This window comes from Culex quinquefasciatus, chromosome 2, assembly GCF_015732765.1.
Source record: "Culex quinquefasciatus strain JHB chromosome 2, VPISU_Cqui_1.0_pri_paternal, whole genome shotgun sequence".
In the NCBI taxonomy this organism is placed as follows: domain Eukaryota; kingdom Metazoa; phylum Arthropoda; class Insecta; order Diptera; family Culicidae; genus Culex; species Culex quinquefasciatus.
In genome coordinates, this window is record NC_051862.1 from 96246168 (window position 1) to 96264986 (window position 18819).

At 36.5% G+C, this 18819-nt stretch overlaps 1 protein-coding gene across 1 annotated transcript in view; it reads left to right on the forward strand.

The window, feature by feature from the left end:
- Nucleotides 1-643: 643 nt before the first annotated feature.
- LOC6031465 (somatomedin-B and thrombospondin type-1 domain-containing protein) overlaps nt 644-18819 on the forward strand; it is a 108755-nt gene continuing 90579 nt past the window's right edge. Inside the window, exon 1 of the mRNA XM_038254972.1 lies at nt 644-1029. The gene's annotated coding sequence lies outside the window, so the exon portion shown is untranslated. The remainder of the gene's footprint in view (nt 1030-18819) is intronic.

Consider the following 18819-nt stretch of genomic DNA (forward strand, 5'->3'; position numbering starts at 1 on the left):
CCTGAAATGCCACGTTCAAAAAACTGATTTTTGAAGGTTTGCTCAGATGCTTTCTATAAATTTGGTCATAGAAGGCGTAGATTACGAGATAAAATTTTGGTGTCTTCCACAAAGTTGCTTGGATCGGCAAGCCCAACAACTTTTTAGAAGATTTTGAATCTTTTCTCGACCGGAATTAGGGCCACATTATTGTTAACCGTTTGATATTTAAGAAAATCTCTTTTTAATTAAATAAATGAATGATTTTCTATCGCAAGTTTATTTCAAAATATATTTGGTTTAAGACGAAACGGGACTCCAGCCTTAGACAACTTCTGTTCAAGTTTAATCATTTTTCTGAAAAAATACTACTTCAGCACTGAATTATCAATTCGTCCTTCATGCTTATCAAGCTTATGTTGCGAATGATATATTTAAAAACTGATTAGATCAGGGCACGTTCACGGTTTAAACCTTCCATCCAAAAGACGGTGTAATCCTTCTTCCCTCATCCGAGAGAGACCCGCTCACCCATGAGAAAAGAGTCCTTCCGCGAGAGAAAGGACCTCCTCTCTCCGCCCGTCGGAAAGAAAGGACATGAATCTCCCGCCAGAGAGCTTTTAAAATACATCCGTTACAGTTGACACTTCCGCATTGTCGGTCGGTGCGTCGAACGGGCCTCATCGCGTGCGTTACAAGTGGCCACCCTCGTCGGTCGGAACACACGGAATTGGCCGGCATATTTTGTTTGTGTTTTTTTTTGTCGCGCTCTGGAAGGATAATAACAGGTGCTCTGCTCGTTTCACCACGTGCGCGCACCTATTTCGTGAATCGTGTGATATTCGACGCGTGTGAAAACGAGAGTTTTGGTGTCACGTTGCAAGGAGAGGTGGGGGAAAAAACGTTGTGAATTTGCTTTTCACAGACTGTTTGATGGTCGTGTTATTAAAAAATAGAGGCTCTCGAAAAAAAAGTGGACAAATGTTGACGTTGGTTTATGAGCTGGTGTTGGCTTAATTTATGATGTGCTACTGGATTCTGGGGTACTAGGTGAGTGGAGGAAGAACACTGTGTTCAATTAGTGTGGTTCTCTTTGAAGCTGTGTTCGCGTGGTTTACGTTAATTATTTTGCCTAGAATTCACTGAAAGGTTTTTTTTTTAAATTTAGGAGCCAACATGTGATTTTTTTAAATTTTAATTGCAAACTCTTCTCAGAAGGCGATTTTTTGGGAACAACATTAAAAAAAAAGAAAAGAAAGTTTTGCTCAATATTATGGAAAGGTAAATAATCAATAAAGCTTGAATGCACTTTCTGAAGCCAGCGGTGGAATAAATGGCCTTGCAAATTTTACCTTGTTTTACCAGAATTTATCTGTGGGTTGATGGCGTCATAATACGGAGGAGGAATTACAATCAGTGCGTTGCTCAGAGCACAGACTCAGCAATTGAAAAAAATATAGGCATTTTCATAGAAATAGCAATATTTGCAATGAAACTATGATTCTTAAAATGCTGGAATGAGTAAAAAACACATTGACTGTCAAAGTTACCCCGAATTTCGAAAAACATGTTTTAACACCTTCAAAATTGTAGTAAAATTTTGTACCTTTTGGATACTGATTGTGAACATTTGAATGCTTAGCTTATGAACTTTTGATTGATGTATCAACCGACTGTCAATTTTAACATTTTATATCCAGTTTTTGGAAAAAAAAACATTGACCATTGAAATCCACAAAACACTTTTTTGCTTACAGATGTGTAAACAAACTTTGGTTTTCTCCAAGAGTTCATATTTTCAACAAAACGGTGACTTCAAGCGCTGAAACCAATGAAACTCAAGTTACAATTGTGAGGCAGGCAATTTGGAGGTGTGTGTTTTGCTTCTTTTGATGGAAAAGTCTTGAAATGCAGTACTTTTGTTAAAAAACTACTTTTACTACTTCAAAGGCAAAAGAATGGCCTTAACAAGGTCTTAAAAATATGTCGACATAAAAGTTGCATTTGGCATACTTTTGACTATTTGCCTCAAAAGAATTCCAAGTCTGTGGATGTTCCGAATATGTAGGATGACTGAATCTTTTCAGTAATTCTTGGGAAAAGGGTGATTTTAAAAAGGAAAATTCTAAAATTTTGGAAACATTATTTAGATCTGGAAAAGATGACAGATTTTGCGTATAAAAAAAGTCTGGAGTTTTTTTTTAAAAAAGGTTCAATAAACCAAATTTCCAGTTTTTGCGTTTTGGGTGTTTTTGAAACCGCCTAGCCAGGGGTAACTCCAGAAGTGTCATTCTATTTTTTAACCCTTTCAGGCCTGATGGATCATATATGAGCCAAATATTAAAATTTCCAAAAAATAGGCTACAATTTTCGTTTGGTTATAATAATCATTCTCCCATTATTATTTTTTTTTAAATTCAGGCCTAAAAGGAATAAAGCAGGGCAGGCCGCCCAACCTTTTCGGCTCAATTTTCACATTTTTGGTCGTCAAAATTGTAATTGTTGATTTTTTCATGGTTTCTTTGATGGAATCGGTTCTCAGATGACCAGTGAACATAACTTTGATAATAGGATAATAGGAGTAATATAGCTAAATTTATATAAGTTCAGATAATATTACATCGAAAATATTACCATATTACACCATCAAATTGTCCAACTTTAAAAAAATAACTTTTTAGGATTTAATTGGTTTAAAGATTTGTTCTTGTTTTTGAGTAGAACTTTTGTGAATCGAAACTCCATATGATTTGTAAAAAAGACCTAGATTGTGTTTTAATAAACAGCTAACGTCATGATTCGAAATCCGGACACTTAGTACCATAATATTTTTGTTATAGCTGACAAAAAATCATGTAATAAGTTGGAAATGTAGAAATATCATCAGGATTTAGTAAAAACAGTCAGTTTTTAGAGAATGCATGCACAATATGTCTTTTCCAACAATTTTTCATCAGAATTTGAAAATTAAAATGACTTGTTGTGCTTCGAATCCCGGACACTGTTAAAAGCTGATTCGAAATCCGGACACTCGTTTTTGCTAATGAATCGCACAAATTTGGACTGAAATGTTAGTGAATGGCATTCTTTAGGTCTCAAATAAGCTGTTAACATCAAAACAATCGATAGTTTATATAAAAAATGGCTAGAATTTAAGAAAATCAAAACATAAATTTCTGCTTTGCCTTCCCGATACTTCGGACGCCTATGAAATATTTCCGAGAAATGTTTCGCATTTTTGGTAAACTTATAATTTTATTTTATTTAATTGTTTTGGCATTAACTACATTGTTCAAACAAACTTTAAATGAAAATTGATGTTAGAATTCATTAAATAACACAGTTTTGGCATTCATAATGCGAACTTATATCCAAACAATTGATAAAACAAGTTGAAGTGTCCGGGTTTCGAAGCGTCCGGGAATTCGAATCATGACGTTAAAAAGGTAGTTATTAAGATCCGTGCTAGAGGCCTGGGTGTTAGAAAAGTTTTGCATTTGATGTAATAGAAAAAAACGTGACCTACACAGTAAAAAATCATGTTACTTTGGAAGGTTGAAAATTACCTCTTTAATGATGCAATTTTATCTCAATTTAGACTGAAAAAGTAACATTACACCAGAAAAGCGCTAAAATTGCACACTTTTAGAGGTAAATTACACATTTTTGTGATATAAAAGATGTACCTACACAGCAATAAATTGTGTAAATTTGGAAGGTGTAATTTTAGAAGGCTGAATATAACATCTTTTATGATGAAATTTTACCTCGATTTAGACTGAAAAAGTGACATTACACCAGAATGGTGGTAAAATTACACATTTTTCTGGCATAAGAGATGTATCCCTTCCCAGATGTAATATTACCATGATTTTTTTCTGTGTACCCCTTCCCAGATGTAGTATCACAATGATTTGGTTACTGTGTATTAGGCAGGGACAATAAAAAAAAAGATATCCGAGATCGCCATTTTAATGATGTTTAAAATTGATTGAAATTTTGTATATTCAAGATTAAATTGAATTTTCAATCAGCCGTTTTTAATATTTAATATTATTTCTGATTCCCATTACAGTTTTGCGTAGATGATTTGAAATGTTTCACAATGCCTGTTGTAAATCTTTTTTTTTTAATATTTCACTCAAAATCTTTGAACAACATTACATGACTTTAATTATATTTTTTGTGTGACGTTAAAAACTGGATAACAAAATTTAAGAATTATACTAATTAGTGTTTACTATAATACTTAATAATATATAAACAGTGCTTTCTGTATTTTTAACATAAGATTTTCAAGGTCATTTTGTCAATTTTCACGTTTCGTGAAATTACCGTGAAATTTGGGAGTTCAATTTGTTTGGTGGTGACGCGTGGTCAATTATGTGGCATTGTGTGTGTGAAAAGAAAAGAATTTTATTTCGTGTCTCATCCTGGTTGGCTTGCCCACAAGCAGAAGAAAATCAGTTCAATTTGTTGGGAGGTGACGCGCGGTCAATTATGTGGCATTGTGTGTGAAAAGAAAAGAATTTTATTTCGTGTCTCATCCTGGTTGGCTTGCCCACAAGCAGAAGAAAATCAGTTCAATTTGTTGGGTGGTGACGCGCGGTCAATTATGTGGCATTGTGTGTGATAAGAAAAGAATTTTATTTCGTGTTTCATCCTAGTTGGCTTGCCCACAAGCAGAAGAAAATCAGTTCAATTTGTTTGGTGGTGACGCGTGGTCAATTATGTGGCATTGTGTGTGTGAAAAGAAAAGAATTTTATTTCGTGTTTCATCCTGGTTAGCTTGCCCACAAGCAGAAGAAAATCAGTTCAATTTGTTGGGAGGTGACGCGCGGTCAATTATGTGGCATTGTGTGTGTGAAAAGAAAAGAATTTTATTTCGTGTTTCATCCTGGTTAGCTTGCCCACAAGCAGAAGAAAATCAGTTCAATTTGTTGGGAGGTGACGCGCGGTCAATTATGTGGCATTGTGTGTGTGAAAAGAAAAGAATTTTATTTCGTGTCTCATCCTGGTTGGCTTGCCCACAAGCAGAAGAAATTCAGTTCAATTTGTTTGGTGGTGACGCGCGGTCAATTATGTGGCATTGTGTGTGTGAAAAGAAAAGAATTTTATTTCGTGTTTCATCCTGGTTAGCTTGCCCACAAGCAGAAGAAAATCAGTTCAATTTGTTGGGTGGTGACGCGCGGTCAATTATGTGGCATTGTGTGTGTGAAAAGAAAAGAATTTTATTTCGTGTTTCATCCTGGTTAGCTTGCCCACAAGCAGAAGAAAATCAGTTCAATTTGTTGGGTGGTGACGCGCGGTCAATTATGTGGCATTGTGTGTGTGAAAAGAAAAGAATTTTATTTCGTGTTTCATCCTGATTGGCTTGCTCAAGTCCTTCCTATATCATCGTTGATCGGGAGGCACGACGTCGTGTGAATTGTTGCATTAAAATAAGTTTAAGTATTACTGTAAATGACTGTAAAAAAGTCCTTCCTATATCATCAATGTCGTCTGGGTAATCGTGATGAAAAATTACATTTATTCAGTATTTAAATACCTGTGCGCGAGTGTTTTGGTGTGCTAATTAGAAAGACCTTCCCATAGCATCGTTGCTCGGAAGGCTCGCCGACGGGTTTGTTATGAAAGTCCTCCCCATAGCATCGTAGCTCGGGAGGCATCGAAAAGCCAATACCTTATCCTACTAACCCAAAAAAAAAAAATAATCACGTGATGCTTGAAGGAGATGCTGTGGATTCAACGGTCTCAAGCGGTATCAACAAGTATATAGCGAAAAACTATGTGCTTGATGAGTCTGCAACTTCAACTATCGGACTAACATTCCTCCCTTTTGTTGAACTGCAGGCTTCTTGGGAGGGCGCCGGTATTGACTAATAAAGTCGGGGTCTTCAGGGGTTAAACAGTGAACGGATGGTTGGCTCCCACTGATCATTTTTGATTCATTGTTTAACTTCAGCTGATCTGTCAATAACGGAGTAGCAGCTCATTGGCAGTCAACCATGCTCATGCTCATGCTCATGCTCATGCTCGTGAAATTACCGTGAAATTTGGCGTTTGAGGATTATGCCCCCTGTGAAAATGGCAATTTTTGAGCGTGAAAAATCCTTTGCAATTTAACATTTAGGATGTTTTGCTGTTTAACGTCATGATTCGAAATCCGGACACTTAGTACCAGATTATTTTTGTTATAGCTGGCAAAAAATCATGAAATAAGTTGGAAATGTAGAAATATCATCAGAATTTAGTATAAACAGTCAGTTTCAAGAAAATGCATGCAAAATATGTCTTTTCTAACAATTTTTCATCGGAATCTGAAAATTAAAATGACTTGTTGTGCTTCGAATCCCGGACACTGTTAAAAGCTGATTCGAAATCCGGACACTTTTGCTTCGAATTCCGGACACTCGATTTTGCTTATACAGTATGTAAAAAAAGTATTTACACCCCTTGGGCACTATGCACATTTTGTGATGAAACATGTAAAAAATTTAAAGTTTGACAGGAACCTAGTACTACGTTTTGTTCAAAAACTCATTTTGCTACAAAAGCTCATGAAAAGATGATTTCTATAAAAGTTATATAACAAATACTATTACGAAAATAAAAAGGCGCAAAAAAGTATGTACACCTTTCAAAAATTAACATAAATAATGTTATTTGTTGACAAATCACCATAAATCCAGTCTCCCAACTCCAAATAGGCATACTTGACTGATTAAAAAAAGAATTTGGATTGAATATAAAGTTTACTAACTACTTAGTATAAAAGTTTATATAACTCTGGAAATTCTACAGTATGTAAAAAAAGTATTTACACCCCTTGAGCACTATGCACATTTTGTGATGAAACGTGTAAAGAATTTAAAGTTTGACAGGAACCTAGTACTACGTTTTGTTCAGAAACTCATGCCAGACATTTTGCTACAAACAGCTCATGAAAAGATGATTTCTATAAAAAGTTATATAACAAATACTATTACGAAAATAAAAAAGGTGCAAAAAAAGTTTGTACACCTTTCGAAAAATTAACATAAATAATGTTATTTGTTGACAAATCACCATTAATCCAGTCTCCCAACTCCAAATAGGCATCCTTGACTGATTAAAAAAATGATTTGGATTGAATATAAAGTTTACTAACTACTTAGTATAAAAGTTTATATAACTCTGGAAATTCTATATAAAACTTATCTAAACTTAATTTTGCAAACTTTTAATTCAACTAAATGTCAATATATTACCATAGAATTGCTAAATAAACATTTTGGAGTGGGTATAACACCGTTTTGGGGTATTTGTATCGATAGAATAGATTTTTCGTTGGAATTTCGTACCAACCCGGAATTACGTCGTCGGAAAATCCGCCGGCATTCGAACCGGTCCATAATTCTTAAGTCAACCTATGTGGCATCGAAAAGGGCATAAAATTTCCGATCTTTGATACCCATACATCTAGGTTTTCTATAAAACCCACGTTTTTAAATACCTGGGCAAAAAGTAAGTTTGACCCACGAGAACAAAAATTACGAAATTCCATACATTTTGGCAGATTGCTCAAACAAAACCATAACAACGTTTTTACCTAGGTATTTAAAATCGTGGGTTTTATAGAAAACCTAGATGTATGGGTATCAAAAGATCGGAAATTTTATGCCCTTTCCGATGCCACATAGGTTGACTTAAGAATTGTGGACCGGTTCGGATGCCGGCGGATTTTCCGACGACGTAATTCCGGGTTGGTACGAAATTCCAACGAAAAATCTATTCTATCGATACAAATACCCCCAAAACGGTGTTATACCCACTCCAAAATGTTTATTTAGCAATTATATGGTAATATATTGACATTTAGTTGAATTAAAAGTTTGCAAAATTAAGTTTAGATAAGTTTTATATAGAATTTCCAGAGTTATATAAACTTTTATACTAAGTTGTTAGTAAACTTTATATTCAATCCAAATTATTTTATAAATCAGTCAAGGATGCCTATTTGAAGTTGGGAGACTGGATTTATGGTGATTTGTCAACAAATAACATTATTTATGTTAATTTTTCGAAAGGTGTACAAACTTTTTTTGCACCTTTTTTAGTTTCGTAATAGTATTTGTTATATAACTTTTTATAGAAATCATCTTTTCATGAGCTTTTTGTAGCAAAATGTCTGGCATGAGTTTCTGAACAAAACGTAGTACTAGGTTTCTGTCAACATTAAATTGTTTAGATGTTTCATCACAATATGTGCATAGTGCCCAAGGGGTGTAAATACTTTTTTTACATACTGTATATAAAACTTATCTAAACTTAATTTTGCAAACTTTTAATTCAACTAAATGTCAATATATTACCATATAATTGCTAAATAAACATTTTGGAGTGGGTATAACACCGTTTTGGGGGTATTTGTATCGATAGAATAGATTTTTCGTTGGAATTTCGTACCAACCCGGAATTACGTCGTAGGAAAATCCGCCGGCATCCGAACCGGTCCACGATTCACAAGTCAACCTATGTGGAATCGGAAAGGGCATAAAATTTCCGATCTTTTGATACCCAAACATCTACGTTTTCTTTAAAACCTACGTTTTTAAATACCTGGGCAAAAAGTAAGTTTGATCCACGAAAACAAAAATTACGAAATTCCATACATTTTTGGCAGGTTGCTCAAACGAAACCATAACAACGTTTTTGCTTAGGTATTTAAAAACGTGGGTTTTATAGAAAACCTGGATGTATGGGTATCAAAAGATCGGAAATGTTATGCCCTTTCTGATGCAACATAGGTTGACTTGTGAATCGTGGACCGGTTCAGATGCCGGCGGATTTTCCGACGACGTAATTCCGGGTTGGTACGAAATTCCAACGAAAAATCTATTCTATCGATACAAATACCCCCAAAACGGTGTTATACCCACTCCAAAATGTTTATTTAGCAATTATATGGTAATATATTGACATTTAGTTGAATTAAAAGTTTGCAAAATTAAGTTTAGATAAGTTTTATATAGAATTTCCAGAGTTATATAAACTTTTATACTAAGTAGTTAGTAAACTTTATATTCAATCCAAATTCTTTTTTTAATCAGTCAAGGGTGCCTATTTGGAGTTGGGAGACTGGATTTATGGTGATTTGTCAACAAATAACATTATTTATGTTAATTTTTCGAAAGGTGTACAAACTTTTTTTGCACCTTTTTTATTTTCGTAATAGTATTTGTTATATATTTTTTTATAGAAATCATCTTTTCATGAGCTTTTTGTAGCAAAATGTTTGGCATGAGTTTTTGAACAAAACGTAGTACTAGGTTCGTGTCAAACTTTAAATTTTTTACATGTTTCATCACAAAATGTGCATAGTGCCCAAGGGGTGTAAATACTTTTTTTACATACTGTAAATCGCACAAATTTGGACTGAAATGCTAGTGAATGGCATTTTTTAGGTCTCAAATAAGCTGTTAACATCAAAACAATCGATAGTTTATATAAAAATGTCTAGAATTTAAGAAAATCAAAACATAAATTTCTGCTTTGCCTTCCCAGTGCTTCGGACGCCTATGAAATATTTCCGTTGAAATGTTTCGCATTTTTGGTAAACTTATAATTTTATTTTATTTAATTGTTTTGGCATTAACTACAGCGTTCAAACAAACTTTAAATGAAAGTTGATGTTAGAATTCATCAAATAACACAGTTTTGACATTCATAATGCGAACTTATATCAAAATAATTGATAAAACAAGTTGAAGTGTCCGGGTTTCGAAGCGTCCGGGAATTCGAATCATGACGTTACTTTGAAAGTCTATAAACTGTAACACAGAAATGCCCGTTAATCAGTTTTATCATTTATGTCTATTTCCAATTAAAGGTTAAAAAGTATTATCAACTTCTCAAAAACGGTAATGTTTTAATCCTAAACCCATAAAACTTCGATCATGACCTTGAAACATCGCGTGTCAATCGAAGGAATATATAATGAAGCTCACCTGTTTTCAACTCCCTACTCTATTCATCGGTCAAACCCAGAAAACGTGAACGGGTGCAAGCGTTCCCAGAATTTCTCATTCATTAGGCGAACTTTGGTTCGAGGTGTTGTCTCAGAGGCAATCAATGAATGGCAGCGTGGAGTTTGCGTAGGCCGGTGAACCATCCCACCACCAATATAATTAATTGAATCAGATTGAGGTCTTTGTCAACGTGCCTTTTCGGTCGAGGGAACTTGCACTGGTGTCGTGCCGTAGACTTGACTGACAGGGACCGGTCGATACGTCTTGCTGTCCACACGCACGCCTTCGAAGAATTTCAATCAGCTTCACTTTCCCTTCGCTACGACCCCTGTCCTGTGCGAGATAGCTAGATAAACGCGATAGTCGTCCAGACTTTGACTTGTATTGACAAAGTTTTGATGTAAATTACCGGTACTGGGGAAGCGGCCGTGTGTGCCCTCAGAACCTGTTTACATGACAGCTGGCCTAACACGACACGGCACGGCTTAGTGGGTCCGAACTCTAGGCTGGGGGGAGTGCCAATGTAGCAGGAGATATCATCTTTCCCGCCTTGGGTTCTTTTTGTAGGGCTTGCTCATCTTCTGATTGCCATCTTTTGCTTCGTCGTGGACGTAAGCAAAATTAGGTCGGACTCCCCCACCGAGGAATGGTGTGATTGTGATTAAGGCGTGAGGGCAGGGAAGTTTCTCTTGTTTCATTTGATGGAATTTCTGGATGTTATGATCGGCAAAGCACCAGATGTGAATTGATAAAATGACTAAATGTTTACTGGTTCTGCAGGTAACATTGGTCGAGGTTGGAGTAAATTAAATGCATAATGTAATAAAACTATTCAAAGTTCATCAACGAGAATTGATCAATTGCTTAGTGCTGATCGATACGAAATACCAAATATGATTGTAGCGCTTGGTTGATCAATGCCGAATATTGCTTGGCATAATTTGCCGATAAATATATCTTTAATGATTTAATTTCAGTATCCTTACGAAGGAGAGCAAAGAAATAAATAAATTTTAAAAAAATATTGTGGATAGCAACACCAACTGGTGGCTGGTTGGAATAATGTTGTTAATCATAATTTAATTCGGTAATGTTTTAGTTTCAAACTAACAAGTTTATGAGACTCTCATCGTCGGGTCACATTGTCCAACGATGCTGCATAGCCTCGAGCTGGGAAGTAAGTTAGCTGCATGAAAATGCAGCAACACCGCCATACCAAAGGGAGAAAATAAATAAACAGGCGTTATATGGAAAACTCAACTGTCCAACAAAGTTTCCCTATGACGATGGTGTTGGCGCGCTGAGATGAAGGTGGGAAAACTCGTTTCCACCAACACCAACATCTATTCAAGGGTGGGGGCACCTTCAACATGCGAATAAAACGGTTAGTGCCGACCCCCAAGGCTCGATGGGTAGTTTTAAGAACGAAACGGAAAACTTTCGTGACGGCGAATGATGGAAAACCGTAGCGCCTGTTTTGACATAATTCCTCCTCGCGGCTGGGACACGAAAGTCTATAATGGGCTCTCCCCCCGCAAGGCAGTTGGCCCCGTGGCACACAGGCCAACATTTCTCGTCATCACCATTTAAGTGACGTCAGGCAGCTCCAAGCTCGGCATTGCTTTGGTGCTGGATGAAATATTAGCCCCATAACCGTGTGGCACCCATTTACACTGTTTAGGGTTTCCTTCATTCATGGCCCAGAAGGTATCATAAACCATAAAAACCAACACCAAGCACTGGGTTCTCACCTACATTTTCAAGCCTTCTTTTGTAAGCGCTAATTTTCACTCTAGAAAATGCGTTTTATTCGAACACGCGAGCAGGGTTTGGCATGGCGTTCTCAATAGAGATAAATATTTCTTAGTTTAATTATTTAGATTGCAGACTTTTTTGTGGTGAACACTTTCATTTGATGGATGGCTCAACTCGAGGGTAAGCATAAAGTTTGGGGTCTGCAAAAACGCATACACTTTGAATTTTTCAAAAATATTTAGTCAGGGCCGATTGGTTTTTCACCAAACTTTGTATGGTGCATTAGGGCGGTTCGTCGATGTTGTAAACACGCAAAAAATTGCATGCAATATGTGGGAGTAGCGAACAGCACTTCTGGAGTGTTTTTAAAGGTCCAATAAACCAAATTTCCAGTTTTTGCTTATTGGGTGTTTTTAACCCGCCTTGAGTCAGAGGTATTAAAAACACCCAAAAACAAAAACTAAAAATTTGGACCTTTTTTTAAAAAAAACTCCAGACTTATTCTCCATGGGTAATTCTCCGCCAACTCACACAGCAGTTGCCCCGACCCCTCTTCGATTTGCGTGAAACTTTGTCCTAAGGGGTAACTTTTGTCCCTGATCACGAATCCGAGGTCCGTTTTTTGATATCTCGTGACGGAGGGGCGGTACGACCCCTTCCATTTTTGAGCATGCGAAAAAAGAGGTGTTTTTCAATAATTTGCAGCCTGAAACGTTGATGAGATAGAAATTTGGTGTCAAAGGGACTTTTATGTAAAATTAGACGCCCGATTTGATGGCGTACCCAGAATTCCGAAAAAAACGTATTTTTCATCTAAAAAAACACTAAAAAAGTTTTAAAAATTCTCCCATTTTCCGTTACTTGACTATAAAAAATTTTGGAACTTGTCATTTGATGGGAAATTTAATGCACTTTTCGAATCTACATTGACCCAGAAGGATCATATTTTCATTTAGAACAAAAATTTTCATTTTAAAATTTCGTGTTTTTTCTACCTTTGCAGGGTTATTTTTTAGAGTGTAACAATGTTCTACAAAGTTGTAGAGCAGACAATTACAAAAATTTTGATATATAGACATAAGGGGTTTGCTTATAAACATCACGAGTTATCGCGATTTTACGAAAAAAGGTTTTGCAAAGTTGGTCGTCGTCGATCATGGCCGTTCATGGTCACCCGCGACAGACACGGACGACGAAACAAAGAGAAATGCAAAAAGTAACTTTTTCAAAACTTTGTTTCGTAAAATCGCGATATTTCGTGATGTTTATAAGCAACCCCCTTATGTCTGTATATCAAAATTTTTGTCATTGTCTGCTCTACAACTTTGTAGAACATTGTTACACTCTAAAAAATAACCCTGCAAAGATAGAAAAAACACGAAATTTAAAATGAAAATTTGCATGCTCAAAAATGGAAGGGGTCGTACCGCCCCTCCGTCACGCGATATCAAAAAACGGACCTCGGATTCGTGATCAGGGACAAAAGTTACCCCTTAGGACAAAGTTTCACGCAAATCGAAGAGGGGTCGGGGCAACTTTTCCCGATTTTGTGTGAGTTGGTAGAGAATTACCCCCATACAAACTTTGGAGAAAAACCAAGTTTAGGTGTTTTTGAGAACCCCAAACTACATGCTTCCCCTCGAGTTGACGCTGGCTTATTGTAATTTTTGTTGGTCAGTGTTATTAGAGCACCTTCAAGAGCATCCGAATCATGTTTGGAATAGCGTACTTGGACTTTTTAATCATCAAAATAAAAAAAGGGGGTTTCCCATACAAACTTCCATAGAAAATTAAATAAGTATGCGCAAAGTGAGGACTAAACCAAACGTATTCGTATTATCAACATAAATTTAAAAAAAAAACATTGCCATTGCCGAGATATTGCTACTTATTTGAAGTTAGCAGTTTCAAAAAACGGGTGCCACGATATCACAACACTGCTCCAACCAAATCGGCTCAAAATTTTGGTGAAGACTCAATAAACCGGTCCCGTGTGCATGACGAAGGCCGATTTAAAAAAGAAGCAGCTTTTGATTTTTGTAATGTGTAAATGATTTTTTCAATGTCTATACAGTCTTCACCCCAAATTTCAGCCTTTTTGGTCCATCCAATCTTGAGATATCGTGGCACCCGTAAATCAACTCCGTGTTCCAAGAAAAATGTTCACAAATGTTGACAGTCCGCTTTGCTCATGGCAAAACTTAAAACTTAAATCGTCTTCTACTCACTTAAATCATGACATATCTTCATGAAAATTTCAGGAGTGATTGAAATTCATCTAGGAAATAGGTTTTCTACATATATTTAAATCCTTAAGACATACCACTTGACATGTTAAAGAAATGTAATTATTTTAAGAAATTTCAATAAAGATAAATTTATTAAAAAAAACTGCTGTGTGAGTTGCCAGAGAATTACTCTGATGTATAATAATTATTAATAATTAATTATAATAATAATGGCCATCAGATGTCTCGATTTACGTAAGTGATTTCAATCTGAAAATTTTAAAAGCTAGTTATCCTCTCGTATGCCGATGCTCAGTTTTTGGCACATCGAAACAATTTCCTATTCATCCCTCAAAGTACTGTCTGCAAAATTGTTTTCAATAAAACTTGACAATTTTTACTATCAGATTTTTGCAGGAATGGGTCCGTAAATTTGCCAATTTTGGAGTAAGATGACAACAACTTCCTTGGTTGCTGTGCACTCTTAAAGCCAACAAAGTTGTTGTTTTCTTATTCCACAATTGTAAAATTTACGGAACCATTCCTGGCAGACATAGTTGAAAATAATTTTGTAGACAGTACTTAGGGGATGTATCAAACATTACGTCGACATTTACCGTGGTTTTGAAGATAGTTAAATAGGCGCAGCAATTTTATTTTTTTGAAAAATGCTTTGATTTATGTACACTGATCGAGAGTAATACTTTTAATATTTTGAATTGTAAATCCTACCGTGCTTTGGTTATCCCGGAAAGAGAAGGAGGCCAAACCCAACCGGACAGAAAATCTTCCACTTTCTAGACGACCAGTGCAAAGACACCTTTCCTCCAGGGAAACCACACCGAAACGTCCGTGTCAGCTACGTATGGCATTTTGATCGAATTCATCGAAAATCGAGCATGAATAATGTATGGGAGATTTTCTCACCTGTGCCGGTCGGTCGCCCACTCTTTCTTTCGCTTGTGCGTTCTGCGTACGTCCTAAGGTTGAGTAAGGTGTGCGTCGGTGGAGACCATTAAATCTTTTTTTCGTGTCCGCTCACCCACCCAAACAAGAGGCCACAACTTGGCGCGGAGTGGGATGTTCTTTTTCCCTGCCTTTATTTGGATAAGCTGGCAGCATCGAGGGGGCGGCTTTCGGGCGGTAAAGGTGAAAAGTATAAAGCTTAACTCAACGGCTGACATTTGTACCCAAGTTCTGGTGAACTTTATGAATGAAATCTCGTTAACTTTTGCTCGTTTATCAATTTATTATGAACTATTTGACAGGCTTTTCTGGAAGGCATTATGAATTACTAACAAATTTAGAGATTGCTCAAATTCATCAAAAGTTACATAAATTCAACAAAAGAATGGCATACCTTAGGTTCGCCGAATCCACACCACAACCAATCTCGTAAGTCAAATCGCCCAGATCTCGAAAACATTTCGGTTAACGAAACCGCAACTGGGTTAAGATTTTATCAGGCACTACGAAAGGCCCGCCTGTTGTCGTCGCGTTGCCACAAACAGAACCGTCAAGCAGAAGTAAAGCAATTTATCCACAATCAATGAAGCGTTCGAGCGTTGAACGCGAATCGACAGTCGATTAGCCCTGCGAAGGGCGTTGGGGGAAATGTAGTGGAGTTGGGAATTGATCAGTGGATTCATTTTGTTTCTTAGAGTCAGGTGAAATTGGCATCATTGAAAATTTAGCCATTCCCCACGAAAACAGCATGGTTCGAAAAAAAAAGCTCTCCGATCGGGCTCAAAATTTTTCTGGGGGTTCCTTGGCCGAAATAATTAGACCCATATTTTTTCGTTTGGCCATTAGGGTGACCTACGCCGTGTTAGGGTGGTCCGAAAAATTTCGTCGATATTCTCAAAAACCACTTTTTTCAAAAAATCGTATCTCCGCGCCATTTCATCCGATTTTAGCTGTTTTAGACGCAAAAGAAAGGTGATTAGTTTGACTATTTAAGAAAAATAGTAAGAAGTTTCAAAAATCTAGCTTAACATATGAAAAGGTCGTATGAAAACTTAAAATGCTGTTTTGAAGGTCTTGGGACCAAAAAGCCTATGTCTGAAAATATTTTTATCGGATTCCTCGAAAAATTTCACATAACATATCAAAAAATGGTGAAGTTATGTTTTCGATACTCTGAGATACGATTTTTTGAAAATAAAAACTGAGTTTTTCGACGCGCCACGCGCAAAAATGAGAAAATGACGAAAACGGGAAAAATGGACTTTTTTCACTAAAACTGCGATAACTTGAAAATTTCAGCGATGACCTATACATGTTAGGGTATATGGAATCCGATAAAAATATTTTCAGACATAGGCTCTTTGGTCCCGAGACCTTCAAAACAGCATATTAAGTTTTCATACGACCTTTTCAAATGTTATGCTAGATTTTTGAAACTTCTAACTATTTTCCCTAAATAGTCAAACTAATCACCTTTCTTTTGCATCTAAGACAGCTAAAATCGGATGACACGGCGTAGGTCACCCTAATGGCCAAACAAAAAAATACGGGTCTAATTATATCGGCCAAGGAACCCCCAGAAAAATTTTGAGCCCGATCGGAGAACTTTTTTTTTCGAATCATGCTGTTTTCGTGGGGAATTGCTGAATATAAATATGGGTCATTCCACCTGAAGCGGAACAGCATTTGAAAATTACCCTCTCCGATCCTGCTCAAATTTGGCAGAGCTGTTGATACTATCAAAACATGCAAGAATCCCGAATTTCATCCAAATTGGACCACCCACTCCATTTTTGTACCTCCCCAAAAAATCGACATTTTGGCGATTTTTGACCAAACCTCCTAGTTTCAAACGACGATAACTCAGGAACCACAAACCTTAGAGGGTCGGTCTTAGACTCAATTTTGAAGGAAATTGTACGTAGAATCCATTTCCGTGATCAACATTTTGATTAATTTATTTTGTCTACCTGTATTGCGCAATTGAAAACTTTAAACGGCCGTATCTCAAAACACCCCAACTTATTTTTTTTATTTGACCTCACCATCGTGTTCCCAGGCCAATTTTACATAAGAATCACTTATCGACAGAAATGAATATGTTTCGTTCCAGAGATATCGAATTTTAAAGTTTTGTGTTTTCGAGATTACCTACATCAGCTTCATTCGCCGCATCTGTTAGAAGCACACAGGCGGGCTGATCAATAACTGCTACCTGGTCATTTATTGAAATGATATTTCATCATAAATAATCTTCATCAAATTGGGCAAAAATTGACTGTATAACATTGTAGGAAACTGGAGTTGAATCACGAATGTTTATCTGCTCAAATAAAAAAAAATAATGAAGTGAATTTCTATGCTAACCCACAGGACAGAGCAATAACGACACACAGTAAAGGGCAGAATTGGATTCCGACGGAGCGAGCAGGAAAATGCAATTTATCTTGTTAGTAACACTGAACAATAAGTGCACGTTACATTAGTGAGTGAAAAATATGAACTATAATTAATAAAATTTGTTGATACGTTGTACTCTAGTGAAGGACGATCACAAGGAGCAGGAAAAGGATTTCTAGAAAGTATAAAACTGAAAAATGTAAGAAAATCACAAAGTTTGATCTGCTGCAAAGCGGCTAATTCCCCAAATTTAGTTGCGATGATTTCGACACCGTCCGAACAACAGTATTTTTTCTTATATCATTCTTGGATTCTTTAAATCAAATGGTGCTGGCACACAATATAAAAATTGATTTAATATGATCAATCTTTTAAACCATAAATCGGATTTGCCAAATTATAGTAAAGTGTCAGTAATAAACTATAATAATAATAATAATAATAATAATAATAATAATAATAATAATAAAGTAGGTTTTGGGGTTTTTGCTGAATGGCACTATTTTGCTACCACCCATGATAAAGGCCCTAGTCATGGCCTCGGAGGTACTCTAAAACGGTTAGCAACACGTAAAATTACCCAATAAATATTCCTTTCACAAAAATAGATTGATCAAGGTAGGGGAACAGCATCTCATTCCAGCGTTCCTCTAATGTTGCCATATCAGCGCTTTGGCATTCAATTACAGCTGATTAAAAGCGTTTTCAACTGAAATCGAGTGATAAATAGCTCAATAATAAGTGAACAAGCAAGTTTCTATCAAAAGTTTGTTGTTTAAATAGTGAAAATGAGCAAATTGGACGAAACTAAGAGCGAGGACTTAACCTGCCAAACATACTAGAATTTCTAGGCATTAGCTATATGAATAAATATTTGCGTAAAATTATAAAAATAAAAATTAAATTAATCATCTCCCAGAACACCAGGTAGCAGTTATTGATCAGCCCGCCTGTGTGCTTCTAGCGGAAAAAAAAACGGAATCGACGTAACACCTTATAATGTGGCCCTCTTAAACCTTGCGGTTTCGTCAACGGATCCACAGGCGTGTATCGTTCTTTTTGCGACAAGACTCCGCCTCCCGGGGCTCCTAAGTGTGAAGGTATGGGCACGGGGAGAGGGCACCGAATACCTATATTTACACTTAGAATTTTTTGCGTCCGCCCCGGGATTCGAACCGGCGACCTCTGGATTGTGAGTCCAGTGCGCGGTCCGATTGATCCACACAGGCAGACACTGTGCTTCTAGCAGATGTGGCGAATGAAGCTGATGTAGGTAATCTCGAAAACACAAAACTTTAAAATTCGATATCTCTGGAACGAAACATATTCATTTCTGTCGATAAGTGATTCTTATGTAAAATTGGCCTGGGAACACGATGGTGAGGTCAAATAAAAAAAATAAGTTGGGGTGTTTTGAGATACGGCCGTTTAAAGTTTTCAATTGCGCAATACAGGTAGACAAAATAAATTAATCAAAATGT